The sequence below is a fragment of the Pinus tabuliformis genome, chromosome 1_1 (assembly GCF_031772625.1).
Source record: "Pinus tabuliformis cultivar Carrire ecotype Pingquan chromosome 1_1, CPIR1, whole genome shotgun sequence".
Taxonomy (NCBI): Eukaryota; Viridiplantae; Streptophyta; class Pinopsida; order Pinales; family Pinaceae; genus Pinus; species Pinus tabuliformis.
In genome coordinates, this window is record NC_142297.1 from 252,926,339 (window position 1) to 252,950,070 (window position 23,732).

At 33.8% G+C, this 23,732-nt stretch overlaps 1 long non-coding RNA gene across 1 annotated transcript; it reads right to left on the reverse strand.

Moving 5' to 3' along the window:
• Nucleotides 1-2,381: 2,381 nt before the first annotated feature.
• LOC149212465 (uncharacterized) lies at nucleotides 2,382-15,461 on the reverse strand. Its single transcript, XR_016250237.1, has 6 exons — nucleotides 15,100-15,461; nucleotides 14,962-15,003; nucleotides 4,483-4,755; nucleotides 4,181-4,222; nucleotides 3,944-3,982; nucleotides 2,382-2,531 (listed from the first exon to the last, which is right to left on the reverse strand). It is a non-coding gene; the product is annotated as an uncharacterized LOC149212465 (long non-coding RNA).
• Nucleotides 15,462-23,732: the final 8,271 nt, after the last annotated feature.

Sequence of the window (23,732 nt, forward strand, 5' to 3'; positions counted from 1 at the left end):
ATGGGCAATTAGAAGTAAAGCGGTTAAACGCATAATTGCAAGCATATTTCTGAGATTTTCTAGGAGATGTCGGATCCCAAAGCAGAGTTTGGCCTTGAAGTGGATCAGATGAATCTTTGACCATTTCCAAACGTCAGAATTCTCAGATTTGTTGCAAATCTGATTGAAACAAAAATGATTTTGTCATGGTAAATAGTACTGGATTTCCACTACCTTGCAAAGGCATTCTCAGATTTGTTGCAAATCTAATTGAAACAAAAATGATTTTTTCATGGTAAATAGTACTGGATTTCCACTACGTTGCAAAGGCGGCTACCCAACGGCCTGCTGCAAGCTCTATTAACGTAGAGGTCAGCATCCTTATTGAGGGTGCGAAGAATGTGGTGGAAACGCAAGTCTATCATTGATTGGCCCAATATTTGACACCGACTAATGATCTGTTGGAGGAGAACATCGGGTGATTTACTGTTCTAAGCCATTAGACTGATGACTACTACAAAGTCTCTGAATATCAGAGTTGTACCTATACCAAGTTTACTAAGTTGGATTAATCCCTAATAAAAGGCCAAAGCTTCGACCCTATTGTTGGATATAGGCCCGAGTCCCCATTCATAAGAGACTATGCGATTCCCATTAGTGTTGAAAATAACTCCTCTTGCTCCTGGAATTCCGGGATTTGATTTTGAAGCACCATCAAAAAAGAGATAATAGCTATAGCAATTTTTGAGCCATTTTGAAAACTCTTATTCCTTTATTCTAATTTTCCATTTTATGGTTTACATTGTTATGCATGTTGCTATTGGCATTGCCATTTTGGTTACAGTTGTTCTTAATTAGCAAATAACCAATGAAATCCCGCTCTTTAACACTGAAATCAATAATATCAATGTTTCTTTCGTTTTGGATTGACATGGTTTCTAGAGTGAAGCTCCTTGCCTTGTTGCAGACATTTCTTGTGGTCGATTCCTTGTCATTGAATACTTTGCGGTTTCTAACTAGCCAAATGTTCCACGGCATAGTGTAAAGAAAGGTATCTCAGACCCTTTTAACTATGTTATTGTTTTTTTGATGTCATGAATAATTCTTTTTCCATTGATGGAGAACCTCTCCTATGGAGTCGTGACTATTCTAAGGAATATAGTCAGTGTAGGATAAATTCCTTCAACAAGTGATAGCAAAGGGACAAGCAATGAAAAAATGCAAAATGAATTCTTCGGCATCTTGACAATTGGGGCAGCGAGAAGAGCCATTGATGTCTTGCTTTTGCAAATTTTCTGCAATAAAGATTTTCCCCTCGAAAGAGTCCAAAAGAAGAATTTAATTTTAAGGAGAGCCTTAGATTTCCAGACAGTTTTCCAATGAGTCCATATGCGTGTGGGATGGTTACTATTGCAGATGCACTAATGGGCAGCTTGGATAGTATATTTAAATCCAGATGGATCCCAGTGAAATCCATCTAAATCATTCTTTTTTATAGAAGCTATACTATGAAGATGAGATTGCAGAACAGAGAAACTTGCCTTGAGGTCATTGGAAATGGCTGGAAAGGACCAACCTAGCCATAATTGGGATGGGGGATCCCACTAGGAAATCTGATCCAAATGATAGATGCCTATGCTATCAAAAAAGGAGAGAATGGGACTTGTCCATCATTAATATATATGAAAACTTCTAAATTAAATTTATCAATTTAAAAATTATTAATTTTAAATAAAAATAATATAAATTAATATTATATTTCAATTTTAATAAACAATCTCACATTTTTTCTAATTGAATTCCAAATGCACCTAAGAAAATAGGAAAAAAATATTCATAAACAGAAACAAATTCTCTCTAGATTCATGAGATCAATATATATATATATATATCCAAAAATACAATATTTTGAATATATTTTCAGTCAACATAATTGATAATTGACCAAATATGAATACATGGCATAACAAGCTACTCATGTTAATGTGAACCAAAAAAATAACTGACATTCATGATAAGGCTACAAAAAAAAAAACCGACATTGTAGATGATAACTCGTGTTCATTAAAAATGTATTTCAATTTTAAAGCTACCAAAAAAAACTTGACATTGCAAATGACAATTCGTGTTCATTACAAATGTATTTCGATGATGTTTCAAGGATCTTTAAACTTTTAGTAAAAGTAAGCATCCAAACACTACAAACTAGCAAACTCTCCCGGTATATCCATTATAAACCAATGTCTTTTCAAAATATTATTCATTGATAGATAAATATAATTTAAACATTTAACAAGTTGAAAAACATAAACTACAGAAAATGAAAAACAAATAAAACAGAAATTAGAATGACTGAGATTAAGCAGCTCTGCTCTATTTTTTTAATTGTCCTTACTTGTCCGTATGCAGCATTGTGTAAATCTATACCCATAATTCTTTTGAGATTCTTTGCAGAGATGAAGCAAACCCTGTCAATCTAGACCTCTCACAGGTTTTTTGTATTGTGTTCTTGCAATTCCTGAAATCCGTTGGGTATTGTCGGTCGTAGAGATCTGTTTGGAAGAAAAAAAAAAATGAGATAACTATAATGTAAGGAAGACGATATCACTTTTTAGATATTCCAGAAGTGCCTGCATTATGGTTATCTCGTCTTCTTCTTCCAAAGAAGGATTGGTTTTTTTTTGTGTGGTATCATTCTTCACCCCAGATTTATGAGATTAGGGCTCTTTTTTCAGCCTTTCTAGGCATTACTTCCCTGTGTAACGGATTTGAAAGACAAAGGCAAACAGTTAGTTTGTGATGGGTGTGATTGCTCCGATTTATAAGAGGAGCACAGATACAGATACAATAAAAGATGCAATCACAAAAGTAAGCAGGGAGGTAGCCTATGGACAACATGAAAGAAAATGCTCTTTTATCTCTGTAAGAAAAGTCAAAGCAAGCATCGAACTAGCATAGGAATGAACTGCCAGATGTTACCATGCATAAACATGTCTCATGTCTCAGTACAGACCAAGAAGAACTGTACTTAAAAGGTAATTGGCCGAGTATTAAATAGACATTTGCCTATGTAAACTTTAATATATTTATTACATTAAAAGAAAATTAAATTAAAAAAAAAATACTCATAATGGAGATATAAGTACGTTCAGCCTGGAAGAGGGCCGAACTAACCCTTGAAAATAAGACACAGGTTTCTCATGTCACATAACAGTGATATAAGGACGTTCAGCCCGGAAGAAGGCCGAACTAACCCTTGAAAATAAAGCAGAGATTTCCCATGTCACATAACAGTGATATAAGTACGTTCAGCCCGGATGAGGGCTGAACCCTTGAAAATAAGACACAGGTTTCCCATGTCACGTAACAGTGATATAAGTACGTTCAGCCCGGAAGAGGGCCGAACTAACCCTTGAAAATAAAGCAGAGGTTTCCCATGTCACATAACAGTGATATAAGTACGTTCAGCCGGATGAGGGCCGAACTAACCCTTGAAAATAAGACAGAGGTTTCCCATCTCACGTAACAGTGATAAAGACAATGAAGGCCGAACTAACCCATCTCGAGCGGGCAATCAAGGAAACTGTAACGTCATTAAAATTTTTGGAGCAGATGTTTTATATTTACAGAATTCAGATTAAAACAAAAAAAAACATCAGGGTCGGTAGGTTATGAGCAAAGATCCCTTGAAAATTTTATAAGGGATATCCAATGCTCAGAAACCCTACATTCTGTAGCAGGGTTTCCAGTGAAGATTCTGAAAGACAACAGAGGCGAAAAAAATATATATTAATCGAGGCACCTGGAATAATAGCAGTCGAAAAACTGTTAACCAACACGGCCGCGAGCAAGGAATAGCAATCTTACCTGCAACCGAAGGAATTACCAAACTACTAGCTAAGGTTTCTAAGAAACTGAAGCTATTAAATGAGATATGAGAGCAGAAAAAACGGTACTTCTATACCTCAGAATTTGAGGAGCTACACAGAAGACCCGAGTAGTTCTGCGCAGAAAACAGGAAGCGAGGCATTTAGAAAAGGTTATAGCAGTCGAAAATCTGTTAACCAGCACGGTCGTGACCAAGGAATAGCAATCTTACCTGCAACCGAAGGAATTACCAAACTATTAGCTAGTGTTTTTAAGAAACTGAAGCTATCAAATGAGATATGAGAGCAGAAGAAAAAAAATGGTACTTCTATACCTCAAAATTTAAGGAGGAGCTACACAGAAGACCCAAATAGTTCTGCACAGAAACAGGAAGCGAGGCATTTAGAAAAGGTTAACTCCTGCCAAACTCAATATTACCTGCGCCTCCGAAGTTGTTCGGACCAACGTCATGCGCTCTTAAAGGTAGCCATTCCGTGGAAACTTTAAAGTAGACCATCTCACCAATATAGAAACGATGAGGAAATAATACAGAGTAGAGCAAACCCACAGCAGTACCAAAAAAAAATAAGGGAATTTAAAAGCAATCAAATGTGAGTAGCAATTGTTAGTCCCTACATTCTCCAGATGGACCTCATGCCTCCATGCGCTCGCTGTCCCTGGAGCGTAAAGATTGCAGTTATAAGGGCGATTGAATCATATAGACGAAGGGCGACGTTGCAGAGCACTTTTCCGGGAGGAGCAGCGACGCAAATTGAGCCGATACAACGCAGCAAGAACGAGGGTAGTTACCCAAAAAGGAACTCCTTACATGTAAACCGTTGATTGAAAACCCTAGGAAGTAATAAGCCCGGATCTGCTGACATCTCAGCCGGTCCTTGCATCTGACACCTGTACGTTGGAAAGAACGCCCGAAAACTCATACTCATACTTCGAGAGTGTTCGATAGATTTCGTAGACACCAATTTTAGAGATTAGTAACTTACTAATATAAATCTATTTTAAATATACATCTAATATGATAATATGAGTATAAATCTATTTTAAATAGCATTAAACTTGAGTTGATAAAGATTTAATATGATAATAAGAGCAAATTTATTTTAAATAGCATTAAAATGAGTTTATAAGATTTTTTTAAAGTTTAATATCATTTAAATGTTTTGTATAATTATTTTCTTTAGATTTTTTAAAAAATTTCAACTTTGATGAAAACAAATATTATTACCCAAATAAATATCATTACACATATACTGTGTTGTAACAAATATTATTACCCAAATAAATATCATTACACATATACTGTGTTGTAGAATATATCTAAATTTAACAAATTTCTTAGCCTATAATATTTTAAAAAAAACATAAAAAACAAAATTACACATCCCTTCTACCGAACCAGACTAGCGAATCCGCTCAATAATACCACTGCAATTCAAGTGAAATTCTTATCAACCTACCTATATAAAATAATTAACTCCTGTAAAATAAATAGCAACACGCTCATTATAGTTGTGAATAATTAAGCGGTGCATTTGTAAATCCTCTTTGTTGCTTCGAACTACACCCCAAGCTAAAAATATCACTGCAAGATTTATCATTTCAAAATATCTCGAGTGACGTGAAGAAATCCTTTGAAGACTCCAAGAGTCATCAAATTATAATACTAAAACGCACGAAGGTGTGAATAGACGTGTGGTTGGTTGTTGGCGGCCGGGGGTGAAGAGCCGCATGCGAATGGAAAGGGTAGGTTGTCGTGAATGGAAAGAGTCTGTAGCAGGTAATTGTTGTACTAGGATGGACGTTTGTACAAATATTTATACAAAAGGAGTTGCAGCTCATAAAGCCAACAACATTCATAAAGTTAACAAAATCCACTTTTCATTATGCAGCTAGCCACGTTCTCTCTTGCCACGGTTGAAGAGCAGGATGGTTTTAATGGTGAATGGACCGTTGAAGAGCAGGATGGTTTTAATGGTGAATGGAAAAACATAGGGCAAAATATATTGTCACGACGTAGTGGATGATATGAAAATATTTAAGTTACGTTTTCATAAAATTTTATTATTATAATTTTAAAAATTAAATTATAACATAAATAAATATTTTTTTATTAATAATATTTGAATCAAAATATTTTTTATTAATAATATTGTTTTTATTTTATTTATTAATTTATATTTTAATTATGATGATGATTAATTTCTATCCATACTAGTGTGGTTTATGAACTTTAAGCAAATAAAAGATTAATTGAAACTCTTTGATATTTTATTTCTATCCTTCAAAAGAAAAAATGTTCCTAGAGTATTATAGTTTTGCTAACTTAACAAGTCAAAAAGGTTGGTAGTTTGGTAAATGTTTTGGAAATTTGAATTAATGCGATTAAGAGCGAGGCAATCCATCAGAAACTGTTTTTACCCTCTTAATATTGTAAAGGTGACAAATTCTTTCATCCCAAGGTGTTTCACTATTTTGGGAATAAACCAATATATGATTTCACTTCAAAGTGCATGTGTACGAGTTCTTTGATTCGCAATGTTCAGTTTCTTCTTAGTACTAGTCAAGAAAGAGATAATTATAGTTAGCAAGAGTGGGGTTGATGACCTCCTTATAATATGTTATCATCATTTTCCCCTCTAGCTTCTTATCATCCCACAAGTTATCCTTAAATTTGAAAGTAATAGTATTTTAATGTTATCCTTCTCCTCCAAGATGATTTCATTTTTCATCCCCCAATGGTCTAGCCAAGATTGGGCATCCTAATGTCATCCCCGCTTGAGCCAAAAGTAGGGGGGGTTTTGGCTAGAGTTAGAAGCGATTTTTGGGAACCTCTTGGCTTCCATATTGTAAAGCTTCTTTTTAGCCATCAAGTACTTAAACATAGCCATGTTGTCAATGGGAGAGATGTTAGCTTCAATCACGAGGATAAGATAGGGGGTGTTCCCTTTAATCTTAAGGTTCTAGGTTATAAATTACTTTTAGATATTCCTCCACAATTCTCTATATATACTGCAACCCCAAACCTCACAACCATATAAAATAATAGAAATGACAAGAGTCTCAAAGAGGAACATTTTTTTATTCCAAATCCAATGATTAGTCAACTTACAATTGTTTTCTAGATCGTAATACACTTTCCAACCCCCAATAATCCTTTTCTCAATGATAAAATTCCAATTGAGTTGATTATGAATGCCAATACCTAAATATTTGTAAGAAGAAAGCTTCTCCAAGTAATTGTTATCATAGATCAAATTATCATGGTTGATTTTTTTGGATTGAATTATTATGACTTTAGTCATTTTGGTATTAACAATCATATCCATATTATAGAAAAAATCATGGAGAATTTTAAGTGGCATGTCAAGATCGCATGGCTTATGGCTAGAAGAACAATATTGTCAACATAAAGGAGAAGAGTGATGACCATACTAGCAAGCATGGGGCCATCACATCTTGCAACTTCCAAATACACTTCTAACTTTTCGATGTAAAAGCCAAAAAGGGTATGGGAAAGGGGACACCCTTTCTTAATGCCAAGATCGCATTTAATTTCTTTAGACAATTCATTAGTGGTCTTAAGCTTGATGACAACACTCTCATATAACTGAAATACAACAACCCTCAACACAAGAGGAATCATTATCTTGTCAAGTCTTTGCCATAGCTTATCCCAAGGAATTGCATCAAAGCTTTTCCAAAGTCGCCAAAACAACAAAAGAAATCAATTTTACTATTGCAACATTCCTAGGCAATGATCCTAAGAATGACAAGATGGTCAATAGTTGAATTATGTCTCCTAAATCCAACTTGCCCTTCAGATCTTTTACCATGGTTTTCAAGCCATAGGCTAATCTTCTTTTCCAAAATGAGCCCATACAACTCAGCTAAAATGTTGTTAATCATAATATTCCTATAGTTAGAGGTAGAGTTTTTATCCCCATCTTTAAAAATACGCATAATAAGGCTTTGTGTCAAAAGCTTAGGTAAGTCGTGTTCACTACCAAATTGAGAAGTTTGTGAATATGAGGGATGATCATAGACCTTCCCTTTTTGAAATGTGCATCTTGGTAGCCTTCAATATCCCTACCTTTCCCATTAGTGAGTTTCTTAATCTCGAACTCCACGTCTTCCAAAGAAAAGATATCCTCCTCTATAGGAGTGTTTAAGATGTTTCCCATGGTATTCGAGTAGTCATAAAGATTCTTAAGATAAATATCACAGTTCTTTAAGGGGGTCAAATTATTTTATTCTATTTTATTTTATGAAAAAATATATTCCACCAAATCTTTCTAGGCTCAACTTTAGAAAGGTGAAGAATGCACCCTTGCCTCTTATTCAGTTCTTTAAAGGGGTCAAATTATTTTATTTTGCTTTATGAAAAAGTATATTCCTCCAAAACTATCCAGGATCACCATTAGAAAGGTGAAAAATACACCCTTGCCTCTTATTAATATAGAACATTTTCTTTCTTTTGATAAGAGCTTTGTACACACTTATATTTTCAAGCTTTATAGTTTCATTAAGAGTATCTCTAATCGCTTTCATATAATTTTTATGACACCAGAAGTTGAAAGTTCTATTATTCTTTTTATATGACCAAAGAGAATTTTTTAATGGTAGTGGAAAGGGTTGTAGTAAAATTTTAGAAAATGTGATTAATGTTATCATTATACATTAATAAACCTAAATCCCTCTTTCAAAACTATAAAAAGAGATCCATTTGACTTTTGTGAAAATGAATGTGGCTTTGACTCTCACAATTATTTTGCATGTGGTTGGTGTGTATGTCAAGATTTAACGTTAAGGATAAAGGTCTATGGTCAGAACCAGGCTCGGGGTCATTTAGGAGATCAAAATTTACAATATTGTTGAAAACATAAATGTTAAATATTGCATAATCCACATCACCACTGTCTAGCCCATGAAAATAAGTTGTATGGCTAGAGGTTGGCCACTTACTAATTCCATTACAAATTATCGAGTCTTGGGAACTACAAAGCTTGATAAGCTCAATACTAAATAGGTTCTCGGTTGTATCTTCATATTTTCTTTTCAATTTATTAGCTAATTCACAATCCTCATCGAGCCAAAGGGGGTTAGAGTTAGAGTTCTTAATTAGGAGAGTAGTCTAGTTAATAACGGTTCTAGCATTGAAGTCCCCAAGCAAAAGGATATTACCTTCATTCCTTAGTCTATGGATATCATGTTCTTAAGTATTGAGGGGGAAATTCTTATCGGGGTTGTATTTCTTATAGGAGGTAGAGTTGATAAGGTCAAAATAAAATAAAAAACGTGAAAAAAGCCATATTGTTGTTAGAGCCAAAAATTTTGATCCACGTGGTGATTGTGAGGGTGCAAGGTGCGATCTTCTAAAGCTAAATGTGAGAAGAAACATTAATTTTTATATAACAAGCTATACCACTAAAACCTCTATGAGAGGATTCCATGCTCCAAGTTGACCAAAAAATGAATATTATAGTATTACTTATGCGCTTACAATTTAACCATTTAATTTTAAATTTATAAATATTTAAATTTCCTTAATAAAAATATTGTTTTTTATTTTTTTATGTAAATACTACTAATCTTAATGTTTTTTTTACAAGTAAATTTGGTGTTTATGGTCCTAATTTCAGCTACCGACTTAAAACAATCATACCTTCTCATCGAGGAGGAATTTTTCCAAGTGTGATATATCATTGGAAAGGTCTCAAAGAGGGTTATCTAACCATATTATCTATAAATTCATTTGGGTATCATAAAGTTTAAAACCAACCAAAGAATAAACCAACGAAACCAAGAAAAGAGAAAAAATAATTTAAAAAACAAAACAAAACAAAACAAAAATTACATGCAGGAGAACGAGCTATCATATTGCTTCCTTTGATTCGTGAATGACATTGTTTCTCCTTTATAATTCCCCCTTTCACATCAATGACACCAGTTGTCGTCAATGAAAACACTATATACAACAAATGAAAGATGACAATGAAAGAAGTGGATGCCTTCAAGAAAAACAAAACTTGGGGCCTAGTAGAACTTCCTAAATAGAGAAAGACTTTGGGGTGTAAGTGGGTCTACAAGTTGAAGTGGTGCAAGCCTAAATATTTAATTTAAAATGATATACATACCCAGACAAATTGTATATCATTTAAAATGGAAACAAAGGTTGATATCAAGTTGTACCAAGGTGAGATTGATGTTTTGAAGCTAAATCACTGGGTGACGCAATTAGAAGTTTATTTCAGTGTTGAACATCGTGTAGACGAATAACACAAGATTTTATTTGTGCGTCTGGAATTAGAGAGCCATGCCTTAACCTATTGGGAAATTCACATGGAGACCTTGAGGTTGGAGGGAGATCCTCTAATGACTAAGTTGGAAGACTTGAAAAGTTGCAATTTTACCGTATCAAATATGTAGAGGAATAATGAATCTAGTGGAACTACTTAAGGGGGAAGCAGGGGAAGACTATATAGGAGCACACCATAGAGTTTAAAAAAATGGCCATAATGTTGGATATCTCCCCAAACAACCCAAATGTACTACTAAAGTATCTGGTAGGTCTACAAATCTAACTATTGAAGCAAGTAATATTTTTCTAGCCCAAGTCATTGGACAAGGATTGTGTACATGCATAATACCTAGAGAACCTGAAACAAGGGAAATAAAGTGGATCAAAGCATAAGGAACAATAGGATGCTTATAAGGAGGGGAAGGAGTGGAAAGTGGGGGAAATCAAAATATGGAGGCAACACACTGGTGCAAATATCTCGATAACGAATGCAACATTGATGGTCATGCAAAAGGAAGCGATAATGAGTAAACCTACAACGATAGAAAGAGAAGGAAATGACCAAGCTCCTCCACATAAAGATATAGGTCGAGAAGACAAAAATTGATGATCTGTTTAACTCGGATCGCAAGAAAATCTCTCTGCAGTAGAGTTGGTCATGAAATTGGGATTGCAACTTCGTGATCATCCAAGCCCATATCCATTGGGATGGGTAAATAAGGATTTAGAGTTAAAGGTATAAAATTAATGCAAAACTAGAATTTCTACCAATGTTGATTTCAATGATGAAGTAGAACTTGATTTAGTTCAACTAGACGTATGTGGAGTGGTGAGATGAAATATTCACGCAATGAACTAACTAGTGCAGGGTCATCCTAGATGAAAAATCCACTATTGACAAATAGAAAGGAAAGTAAACAATTTCACTAATAAGTTCCAACCTAGGCAAGAAAGTGATTTTTTATAGAGAGAAGTATGTTTTACTATTTTTATGGGAAAATTACTCTATAGAAGAGTTAGTAAGAGGAAAGGAATACTTATGTTCAATATGTGTTATATTCCTTGCACGACTAACCCCATGCATTATTACGCGGTGCTGGGTGCAACAGGGGTGTTATAGCAAGGCTACCGCACCTCTACACACGGTTTGAGCAAAGCCTTAATTTTTTTTTGGGAATACCCACTCATGGTTAGTTGGATACACTCACAATGGTGCATACCCACCCATGGTTTTGCACATGGTATTTTATAGATATGATACAATTATGTTTTAATCCACGGTTACTAAATTGGGGGTTTATGAATGCTTCAAAATGTTTATGTATTGTACCTTTGAAAGAAATATAATAAAAGTCAATTTGGTTTTCCCAGGTTTTAGGAAAATATATTTCTGTATATTTTTTTGTTCTTACCATTGTATATTTTCTATTTTTTTTATTGTAACTAATTTCCATATAGGGTTAAAACCTAAATTTGGTATAAGGGAAGTTTTGGCTTCAATGGAATGTCTTCGTAGCTAAATGGTTTTTCTTCAAGATCAATTCTTGTGGTGAAATTAGATGGCAACCAATGGAAAAATGGAAATAGATAAATTCAACAGATATAGTTTTGAGTTGTGGAAGATCAAAATGGAAGATATGTTGGTGGAAAAATATTAGTGGATTGTTGTATATCCAAGTACGACACCAATAGGAATGTCAATAGAAGATTGGATAAAGATGTATTAGAAGGAAAAGAGCACAATACACCTCTTCATAAGCAAGAGAAGAACAAAAAGAAAGTATATACATAATAAGCAAGGGGGCTAACACCTCTTCTTAAGCAAGGGGGCTAACAACAAAAAGAAAGTGAAAACATAATAAGCAAGGGGGCTAACACCTCTTCTTAAGCAAAGGGGCTAAAAATAAAAAGAATCAATTGAAGACATAATAAGAAAGGAGCTAAGAATAGAAAGAATCAAGTGAAGACGTAATAAGCAAGGGAGCTAACAACAAAAAGAATAAGTGAAGACATAATCATGTGCACGGAAAGCACTATTAAAATCCAAGCATAATCACAACAATGTTAAGAAAGAGCACACCAACTTACAATTTTTCAATTAAATATTTTTTATAAACTGAAACCATATTTCAATAAATGATTAATCTCCCACTCCCGGAAGTAAATTATAAACTTAATTTCTCATAAATAATTTATGAATTGACATGTAATTCTTTAGATATTTCTATTACATCTACATCCCAAATCAACTTTCATTCAAAATTACAATTGTGTTTTAAATAAACATTCTTTCATTAATTGTGGAAAAACAAAAACCATAATAAAAATATCATTAATAATATAATATATATATATATATATATATATATATATATATATATATATATATATTCATTATTATTATATAAATATATATTATTAATTAAAAACATTACATTATGGAAATAATGTTAATGTAAACCAATATATATAAACAAAAATGATTAAAAACATTACATTATGGAAATAATGTTAATGTAAACCAATATATCTTATTAATGTTAGATAAAAATTATATAATATAAAACCATATTTAAATTTTTTATAAACAATATCCCAATTTTACCATCCATTCTCTAATACCTATGATCATATAATCACTAAACAATCTACCAATTTTACCATCCATTCTCTAATACCTATGATCATATAATCACTAAACAATCTACCAATTTTACTATCCATTCTCTAATACTTACAATCATATGAAAAAACATAAACAAAATTTTCTATCATTAACATATATAAAAACTTCTAAATTAGCTTTATCAATTTAAAAATTATTAATTTTAAATAAAAATAATATAAATTAATATTATATTTCAATTTCAATAAACAATCTCCCATTGTTTCTAATTGAATTCCAAATGCACCTCAAAAAAAATAGGAAAAAAAATATTCATAAACAAAAATCCCATTCTCTTTAGATTTATAAGATCATTATACATATTGCCTATTTGCTATATATATATATATTCCAAAAATACAATATTTTGAATATATATTCAGATAACATAATTGATAATTGACCAAATATATGAATACATGCCATAACAAGCTACTCATGCTAATGTGAACCAAACCAAAAAACAACTGACATTGCAAATGACAATTCGTGTTCATTAAAAATGTATTTCAATGATGTTTCAAGGATCTTTATAACTTTCAGCAAATATAAGCATCCAAACACTATAAACTAGCAAGCTCTCCCGGTATATCCATTATAAACCAATATGTCTTTTCACAATATTACTCATTGATTGATAAATATAATTTAAACATTTAACGAGTTGAAAAACATAAAATAAAGAAAACGAAAAACAAATAAAACAGAAATTAAAATGACTGAGATTGAGCAGCTCTGCTCTATTTTTTATTGTCCTTGCTTGTGGGTATCCAGCATAGTCTGTTAATCTATACCCATAATTCTTTTGAGATTCGTTGTAGAGATGAAACAAACCCTGTCAATCTAGACCTCTCACAGGTTTTTTGTGTTGTGTTCTTGCAATTCCTGAAATTCGTTGGGTATTGTCGGTCGTAGAGATCCGTTTGGAAGAAGAAAGATGAGATAACTATAATGCAGGGAAGAAGATACCATTTTTTAGATAGTCCAGAAGCGCCTGCATTATGGTTATCTCGTCTTCTTCTTCCAAAGAAGGATTGTCTTTTTGTGTGGTATCATTCTTCACCCCCAGATTTCTGAGATTTCTTATCTGTCTGGTTTGTGATGGGAGTGTCGGAAGTAACCATTTCGGGCATTAGGGCTCTTTTTTCAGCCTTTCTAGGAATTACTTCCCTGTGTAACGGATTTGAAAAAACAAAGGCAGACAGTTACTTTGTGATGGGTGTGATTGTTCCGATTCATAAGAGGAGCACAAATACAGATACAATAAGAGATGCAACACTATATCACAAAAGGAAGCAGGCAGGTAGCCTATGGACAACGTGAAAGAAAATGCTCTTTTAACTCTGTAAGAACAGTCATAGCAAGCATCGAACTAGTATAGGAAGGAACTGCCAGATGTTTCCATGCATAACCTTGTCACACTACAGACCAAGAAGAACTGTACTTGAAAAGTAATTGGCCTAGAGCACAGAGTGTTATATTAGATAGACATTTGACTATGTAAACTTTAATATAATAAGAAAATTAAATTTTAAAAAATAATAATAATAATAATAATCAGAATGGAAATATAAGTACGTTCAGCCCGGAAGAGGGCCGAACTAACCCTTGAAAATAAGACAGAGGTTTCCCATGTCACATAACAGTGATAAGGACAATGAAGGCCGAATTAACCCATCTCGAGCGGGCAATCAAGGAAACTGTAACGTCATTATAATTTTTGGAGCAGATGTCTTAAATTTACAGAATTCAGATTTTAAAAAAACAAACAAACAAAACAAACAAAAACAAGTTAGGGTCGGTAGGTTGTGAGCAAAGGTCCCTTGAAAATTTTATAACTGATATCCAATGCTCAGAGACCCTACATTCTATCTTAAGAATGAACCTATTATTCAAGGAGGGTTTCCAGCGAAGATTCTGAAGTAAAACAGAGGCGAAAAGAAATATATATATTAATCGAGGCACCTGGAATAATAGAAGTCGAAAAACTGTTAACCAACATGGTCATGACCAAGGAGTAGCAAACTTACCTGCAACCGAAGGAATTACCAAACTATTAGCTAGGGTTATTAAGAAACTGAAGCTATTAAATGAGATATGAGAGCAGAAAAAAAAAACGGTACTTCTATACCTCAGAATTTGAGAAGGACCTACACAGAAAACCCGAGTAGTTCTGCACAAAAACAGGAAGCGAGGCATTTAGAGAAGGTTAACTCCTGCCAAACTCAGAATGTTTACATGAAAATTATGTCAGAGGCTATTATATTACCTGCGCCTCCGAAGTTGTTCGGACCAACGTCATGCACTCTTAAAGGTAGCCATTCCGTGGAAACTTTAAAGTAGACCAGCTCACCAATATAGAAACGACGAGGAAATAATACCGCGTAGAGCAAACCCACAGCCGTTCAATGGAATTTACAGTTTGTAATCACCCGTACCAAAAAACAAAGAATTTAAAAGCAATCAAATGTGAGTAGCAATTGTTAGTCCTTAACTTCTGCAGATGGGCCTCATGCCTCCATGCGCTGGCTGTTCCTGGAGCGTAAAGATTGCCGTTGTAATGCAATTGAATCAGAGATGAGGGGCGAAATTGCAGCGCTGCTTTCCGGGAGGAGCAGCGACGCAAATGGAGCCGATACAACGCAGCAAGAACGAGGGTAGTTACCCAAAAAGGAACTCCTTACATGTGAACCGTTCATTGAAAACCCTAGGAAGTGATGAGCCCAGATCTGCTGACATCTCAGCCGGTCCTTACATCTGACACCTGTACGTTGAAAGAATGCTCGAAAACTCATACTTCGAGAGTGGTCGATAGATTTTCGTAGACACCAAACCTTTAGAGATTCCTAACTTATTAGTATAGATATATTTTAAATATGGATTTAAAGGATTCAATTTTTCAGTGTGAAATATTTTTTAATGAGGTAATATTATTTAAATATCTGGTATAGTTAATTATTTTAGATTTTTAGATTTTTTTTTTTTAATTTTAATTTTGATAACTATCAACATTATTACAAATTATATCATACTGAAATAAATATTATTATATATTATATTATCGTGTAGAATGAGTTTTTACTCAACAAATTTCATCATTACATATCATATCAGTGTGTTGTAAAATAGATATCGTTAAAATAGATATTATTACACATTATATTGTCCTGTAAAATGAGTTTTAATTTAATAAATTTCTTCAGGAGCAATTTTTTTAGAGACATAGAAAGATAGATAAATTTACACATTTTTATATTGAGTTATAGAATAAACTTCTATGCTCAATAATAACATTACAATCATTAAATGAAATTCTTATCAACGTACCTATATATTTAAAATTTTATAATATAATTGTGAAGGTTGCTTTGATTTTTTTATTCCTTAGGATGAAAAATTATAATCAACGCTAGGGATTTATCTGGGTTTAGCATCCACCAAATTTACAAAAAAATACTCTAAATAGTTTCATTCCATACATATATGTATATATAATTAATGCACATATAACTCCTGTAAAATAAGTAACAACATATACTTATAAATAATTAAGCGGTGCATTTGTAAATCCTCTTTCTTGCTTCGAACTACATCCCAAGGTTGAAAATATCACTGCAAGATTTATCATTTCAAAACACCTCGAGTGAGGTGAAGAAATCCTTTGAAGACTCCCAGAGTCATCGAATTATAATATTAAAACACATGAATGTGTGAATACATGTGTGATTGGTTGTTGGGCGGCGGGCAAGGAAGAGACACATGCGAATGGAAAGGGTAGGTAGTCATGACTCGTGGGGAGCAGGGGTTAAATTTGATCCCCATATGCCCGTTTTTTGGGTTTTTACATGTTAAATACTATTAGTTTCCAAATCTACTGGTCATTGTTGACTGGCTAATAATTTTTGAAAATGTCATATTGACGAGCGTGTTGAAAATTGACCAGTTTCAATTTTTTTTTATTATATATATACACCGCAATGACAACAGAGTTTAATAGCTGTTTCAGGTTTCAATGAATTAATGTTGACTAAATAAGAGACCCAGGACGCCTCCTTCCTGCTTTTTCCGTGCTATGTTTATTATGTTGAATAAAAATCCCATATCCCAAACCCCTGAGCGCGATATTAACGTTATACAAACACGATATTAAGGTCTGTCTCACCTATTTTATTGAAATGAAGGAAAACACAGTTGGTCACGTCAATATAAAATCAGAGTACGGAGAGGCGAGGAGTTGGAACAACCACGAGTTCATGCCCCCGGGGCAGTGTCAGTCCATTAAACCTCTCACTCATATGCAACTCCTCCTGCCCATTCATTTTCTCCGGGAGCCTCCAGTTGAAACAGTGCAGCAACTGCGCCATCCCAAACTCTACAACAAGCATTCCCAATTGTTGTCCGGGGCATCCTCTCCTTCCCGCTCCAAATGGAATCCACTCAAAGTTGTGCGCATTTACATCCACCTCTGCCGCCCCAGTTTTTTCCATGAACCTCTCTGGCTCGAAACTTTCGGCATCCTCCCACGACTTTGGATTCCTCCCAATCGCCCAAAGGTTCAATGTTGAAAATGCAACAAGATGATGGAGCTTAGTGAAAAGAAGTCGCCTTCACTAAGTGGGTCCGCAGGCTATTTTTGGCGCAAAGTCTATTTTAGACATATGGATCATGGTCTATGAGTTGCAGGATGTTATTTATGGATGATTGGTCATGTTGGTAAAAATAGATGGACTTCTATTTTTGGACATATGGGCGGAGTCTATTTTTAGACTGTCAATCTAAATATAGAACAGTCGAATATTATTAGCTCTTAATAATATTTGGACTATAAACATTATCTTATCCTTTTGCAGCACTTCAGTTCGAGCTACGGATGTGGCACATGCAACTGCCAGAAGGAAATATGCTTTTCTTATGGGTTAGTTGAGCTATTGCATGAAGGACTTTAGTTAGAACTCAAGTGGTTGAGTTTGGTGGAGTTGATTGAGGAGTTGATGGAGTTGTGTTCAGTTTGACTTAGTTGAACTAGTTGTATTTAGTCTAACTAAAAAATACACTAGTGATGAGTGGTGTGAATTAATTATTAATTAATTGACTAATTATTAACTCATAAATCAACTAAAGAATACATCAGTTAACTCAGTGCATGGACAGTTCAATGGACACAAGTGTTAGAGGTGAGTGAAAGGGCAAGACAACTGTCAGTTGTGACTATAGTTGTGCATGAGATTTGCACAATCAATTGATTGAGTATTGCCAATGAGGATTGCGTGGTTTAGCCAAGGGAAATACGAGTTTGGATCAGCCATTCTCATCTATTCTCAGCATGGGATTACACAGTGGAGGGAGGCAAGCAGCGGAGGAGATTTGAACTTGTGATTGATTCAGATCTGAGCTAGTTTGTGTGTAGCAGGTGGAGATAGTACTGAGTACTTGTGAGGAGTATTGTACTATGTATTGTTACATGTTCTCAATCAATATAATATACAGATAGTTGGAGGTTTTCAACTGTATGCTTTCCCCGTGATATACTGTGTTGATATGTGTGATTGATGCTTCAATGTGCACATGCAGTTGTTTCTGAATACTGCAAACTGATGATCAATGGTAGAGGAGGTTATGTATTATGCATGCATTCCGCAAATAGTGTATAATCAGGATAATCTTTGTGAATAAGTGTTATATTATTCAAAATTTCTACATTCAGTAGAATGCAACTTCCATTAGGGATTTGATAGCCCAATACACTGTAATCCTCCAAATATAAATGGGGAATAGCAAGAGGCCCCGGTGGGTGAAGCCTAAGCGTTTCTTTGACCGCAGCTTGTAAATAAACGAGAGACGACAGATCAAATTCTTGTACCAAAAAAGTTTCATCAACGAGTCTGAAATGAAAGTGTAGCTATGACACTTGAGTTGATTGGTACAACACATTATAGAAATTTTGAGAATTACATAAATTAAATGAAACTTGTACAAGTAAATATTAAAAGTCATATGATGGGCAATTTAAAAATAAGACCGTCATAAAAAAATTCTCTGACGGGTAGAGACACCCCTCAAATTTAACCCCTGGTGGGGAGTCTGTAGCAGGTAATTGTTGTAGTAGGATGGGAGTAGCAGGTAATTGTTGTAGTACGATGGGAGTAGCAGGCAGTACAGACGTTTGTACATATATTGTCATGGTGTAGTGGAAGATATGAAAATATTCAAGTTAAATTACATTTCACAGAATTTTATTATTATAATTTTAAAAAATAATTATAATATAAATAAATATTTTTATTAATAATATTTCAATCAAAATATTTTTTAATAATAATATTTATTAATTTATATTTTAATTATGATGATGATTAATTTTTATTAATATTAGTGTGGTTTATGGACTTTAAGCAAGTAAAAGATTAATTGAGATTTCTTAATATTTTATTTCTATGTTCAAAAAGAAGAGAAAGAAATGTTCCTAGATCATTATAGTTTTGTTGATTTAACAAGTCAATAAGGTTGGTAGTTTGGTAAATGTTTTGGAAATGAGAACTTATGTGAGTAAGAGTAGGGAAATCAAAGAGAAAGTGTTTTTCATCTTCAACCCTGTTAATATTGTAAAGGTGACAAATTCTTTCATCCCAAGGTGTTTCACTATTTTGGGAATAGACCAATGACTTATTTCACTTCGAAGTGCATGTGAATGAGTTTTTCTCTTTGAAATGTTCATGTGAATGTGTTATTCTCATCGCAATGTTCACTTTCTTCTTAGTTTTGATCAAGACAGAAAAATAATTATGGTTAGCAAGAATAGGGTTGATCACCTCCTTATAATATGTTATCTTAGTTTTCCCCTCTAGCTCCTTATCATCCCACAAACTTATCCTTAAATTTGGAAGTAATAGTATTTTAATATTATCCTTCTCCTCCAAGATGATCTCAATTTTTATCCCCCAATGGTCAAGCCAAGATTGGGCATCCTAATTCCATCCCTGCTTGAGCCAGAGGTAGGAGTTTTGACTAGAGCTAGAAGCAATTTTTGGGAACCTCTTGGTTTGCATGTTGTAAAGCTTCTTCTTATACATAAAGTACCTAAACATAGCCATGTTGTCAATGGGAGAGATGCTACATTCAATCAAGAGGATAGGATAGGGGGTATTCTCTTTAATCTTGAGATTGTAGGTTATAAATTGCTTTTGGATCGGCTTGATCTTCCTCCACATTCTCTATATATACTACAACCCCAAACCTCATAGACATATAAAATAATAGGGGTGACAAGAGCCTCAAAGAAGAACATTTTTTTATTCCAAATCCAATGATTAGTCAACTTACAATTGTTTTCTAGCTCATAATAAACTTTCCAACCTCTAATAATCCTTTCCTCAATGATAAAATTTGAGTTGAGTTGATAATGAATGTCAATACCTAAGTATTTGTAAGAAGAAAGCTTCTCCAAGTAATTGTTATCATAGATGAAATTATCATTGTTAATATTTTTGGATTTAATTATCATGACTTTAGTATTTTTTCTATTAACAGTCATATGCATATTATAGCAAAAATCATGGAGGATTTTAAGTTGTGTGTGGAGATCCCATGGCTTATGGCTAGAAGAACAATATTGTCAACATAAAGGAGAAGAGTGATGACCATACTAGTGAGCATGAGGCCATCACCTCTTGCAACTTTCAAATACACTTCTAAATTTTTGATGTAAAAGCCAAAAAGGGTTGGGGAAAGGGGACACCCTTTCTTATCAATGTGGTCAATGTTATCATTATACATTAATAAACCTAAATCGCTCTTTAAATTGTGTAAAAAGAGATCCATTTGACTTTTGTGAAAATGAACATGTGTTTGAATATCACAATTATTTTGCATGTGGTTAGTGTGTATATCAAGATTTCAAGATTTAAGGTTAAAGATAATGGTCTATGGTTAGAATCAGGCTCGAGGTAATTTAGGAGATCAAAATTTACAATATCGTTGAGAACATGGATGTCAAATATTACATAATCCACAACACTACTGCCCAACCCATGAATACAAAGTCATATGGCCAGAGGTTGGCCACTTACTAATTCCATTACAAATTAGCAGGTCTTGGGAACTACAAAGCTTGATAAGCACGATACTAAATAGGTTCTTGGTTGTATCTTCAAAGTTTATTTTCAATTTATTCGCTAAGTCACAATCCTCATCGATCCAAAGGGGGTTAGGTTAGAGTTAATAATTAGGAGAGTAGCTTGGTTAATCGTAGTTCTAGCATTGAAGTCCCCAAGAAAAAGGATATTACCTTCATTCCTTAGACTATGGATATCATGTTCTTAAGTATTGAAGGGGAAATTCTTATTCGGGTTGTTTTTCTTATAGGAGTTAGAGTTGACAGGGGCAAGATAATAAAAAAATGTGAGAAAAATCCTATTGGTGTTAAAGCCAGAAATTTCAATCCACATGTGCTCATTATGGCAGGGCGGGGGAGGGGGGAGTAGCAATTTTATGAAGTTAAATGTGAGAAGAAATATTATTTTCTATATAACAAGTTATACCACTGAAACCTCTATTCGAGGATTTCCTATTCCAAGTTGACCAAATAATGAATATTATAGTATTACTTATGCACTTATATTTTAACCATTTAATTTCCAGTTTATAAATATTTAAATTTTCCTATAAAAATATTGACTTTTTACTTTTTTATGTAAATACTACTAATCTTAATGGTTTTTTTACAAGTAAATTTGTGTTTTTGGTCCCAATTTCAGCTACCAACTTAAAACAATCATACCTTCTTATCCAGGAGGATTTTTTCCAAGTGTGATATATAGTTGGAAAGGTCTGAAAGAGGGTTATCTAACCATATTGTCTACAAATTCATTTGGGAATCATAAAGTTTACAAAATAAATAAAAATAAATAAATAAATAAATAAATAATAATAATAATAATAATAATAATAATAATATATATATATATATATATATATATATATATATATATATATATATATATATATATATATATATATATATATATACATATATATACATATATACATATATATATATATATATATATATATATATATATATATATATATATATATATATATATATAGATATAATAAAATTTAGACCACTTTGACTTCATTTGACAAGGACATGCAGGAGAACAAGCTATCATATTGCTTCCTTTGATTCATGAATGACATTGTTTCTCCGTTACAATTCCCCTTTCACATCAATGACACTGGTTGTCATCAATGAAAACACCATATACAAAAAAATGGAAGATGACAATGAAAGAAGAGGTGGATTTCTTCAAGAAAAACAAAACTTGGGACCTAGTAGAACTTCCTAAAGAGAGAAATATTGTTGGGTGTAAGAGGGTCTGCAAGTTGAAGTGGTGCAGGCCTAGATCTTTAGTTTAAGAAGATATACATAGCCAGACAAATTTGGATCAAACCCCTAAATACAACATTGTTATAGGGATTAATGCACGGGTGTTTTGGTGATGGAGATACCCTCAAGCATCTTCCCGGGATCCTTAGCAGACAATCAGACTAGCTGCAGCTGGCCCAGAGATACCATATTAGTGAAATGAGAATCAAAGTAGGAATAAGGATTGTTACCTCAGGTCTTGGTGTGGCGTTGCTAGAGAGCGCAAAGTAGCGAAGTGGAAGACATCTTAGCTAGCTCCAAGATCAATACCTGCACATAAACAAGACGAGGCGTAATATCACAACATATAACTTCAGAAATCAATGCACTAACACATAAGGATATCTAACTGCATACATCTAAGCCACTCATAATCATTAACGTTGCGTAAACATGTAAATAAATCACAATACCAACACCATGGAGTGGACAACACAATTGTAGGTCTATATTAATGATAGAAAAGAGTGTTTACAACCATCATTTGTATCAGTCTTCCATTACTCCTCTGGCTCCTCTCTCTCTCCCCCTTCTTAACCTCTTAAAGAGCCAATGTCTAATACAAGCTTCGACAGTAAAATGGGCAATCCTTCCAAATGTTTCGACCTTTTCACAATGGCCCTAGCCTCAAATATATAGCATGAGAGGATAAGCCTTACCAAATCCTTCATGAGTTCCTTTGGGCAAAAGCGGAGATGTTTCCACGCTTTTGTGCTCTTTCCCTGTTTGTAGACTCCATTAGGAATAGTAATTCCTCCAAATAGGTCGAATTTGGATGTTTCCCTGCTTTTATGAGCTGACATAGGAGTGAATATAGGGATATTTCTCGGTCAACTCATTCCTTTGACCCATAGAAACTCACTTAAGTTGACTAACGCTCTTCTCGAGGAAAAAAGCAGAGTTACCCTAGGGACTAATGCACCTAATGCATGGCTAGGAAGCTTTATAAAACAGGTTGCTAGTTCGTGGAGAGCGTTAGCTTGACAGATAGGCCTGTGAACTTGGTTAGTCTTTCAGTCATTCTACCCTTCTCCTTTGAGATGATTAGGAGGTCATTTTCCTGTGTAACAGATGCTCCCTAAATTGTGAAATTAGAGGTAGATATGATGGTCGAAATACTTTATATAAATGTTGTTTTCTTCAAAAAAAAAGAGAGAGGACCATAGATTCAGGAGTACGAGAAACCTGATACACCACATATATATAAAACAACTAAAATCATGTCCTAAGTCGAGCATTCCCACACTCAGTAGCTATGTCAGAGTGATTTCTCAACAAAGAGATATGATGATTGTGGCCGCTGATAAGCACAATGTGAAACATGTGTCATAATAAGATCATTCTGATGAGTTGTCTCCAAAAAATAATATACGCAACTTGGGAGAGGAAACAAGGTTGAGTGATGTAAGCCTCTACCCAAGGTCTTGATTTCCACCTCACTGCAATAACATAGTTCGATACATGTGAATAAAGGC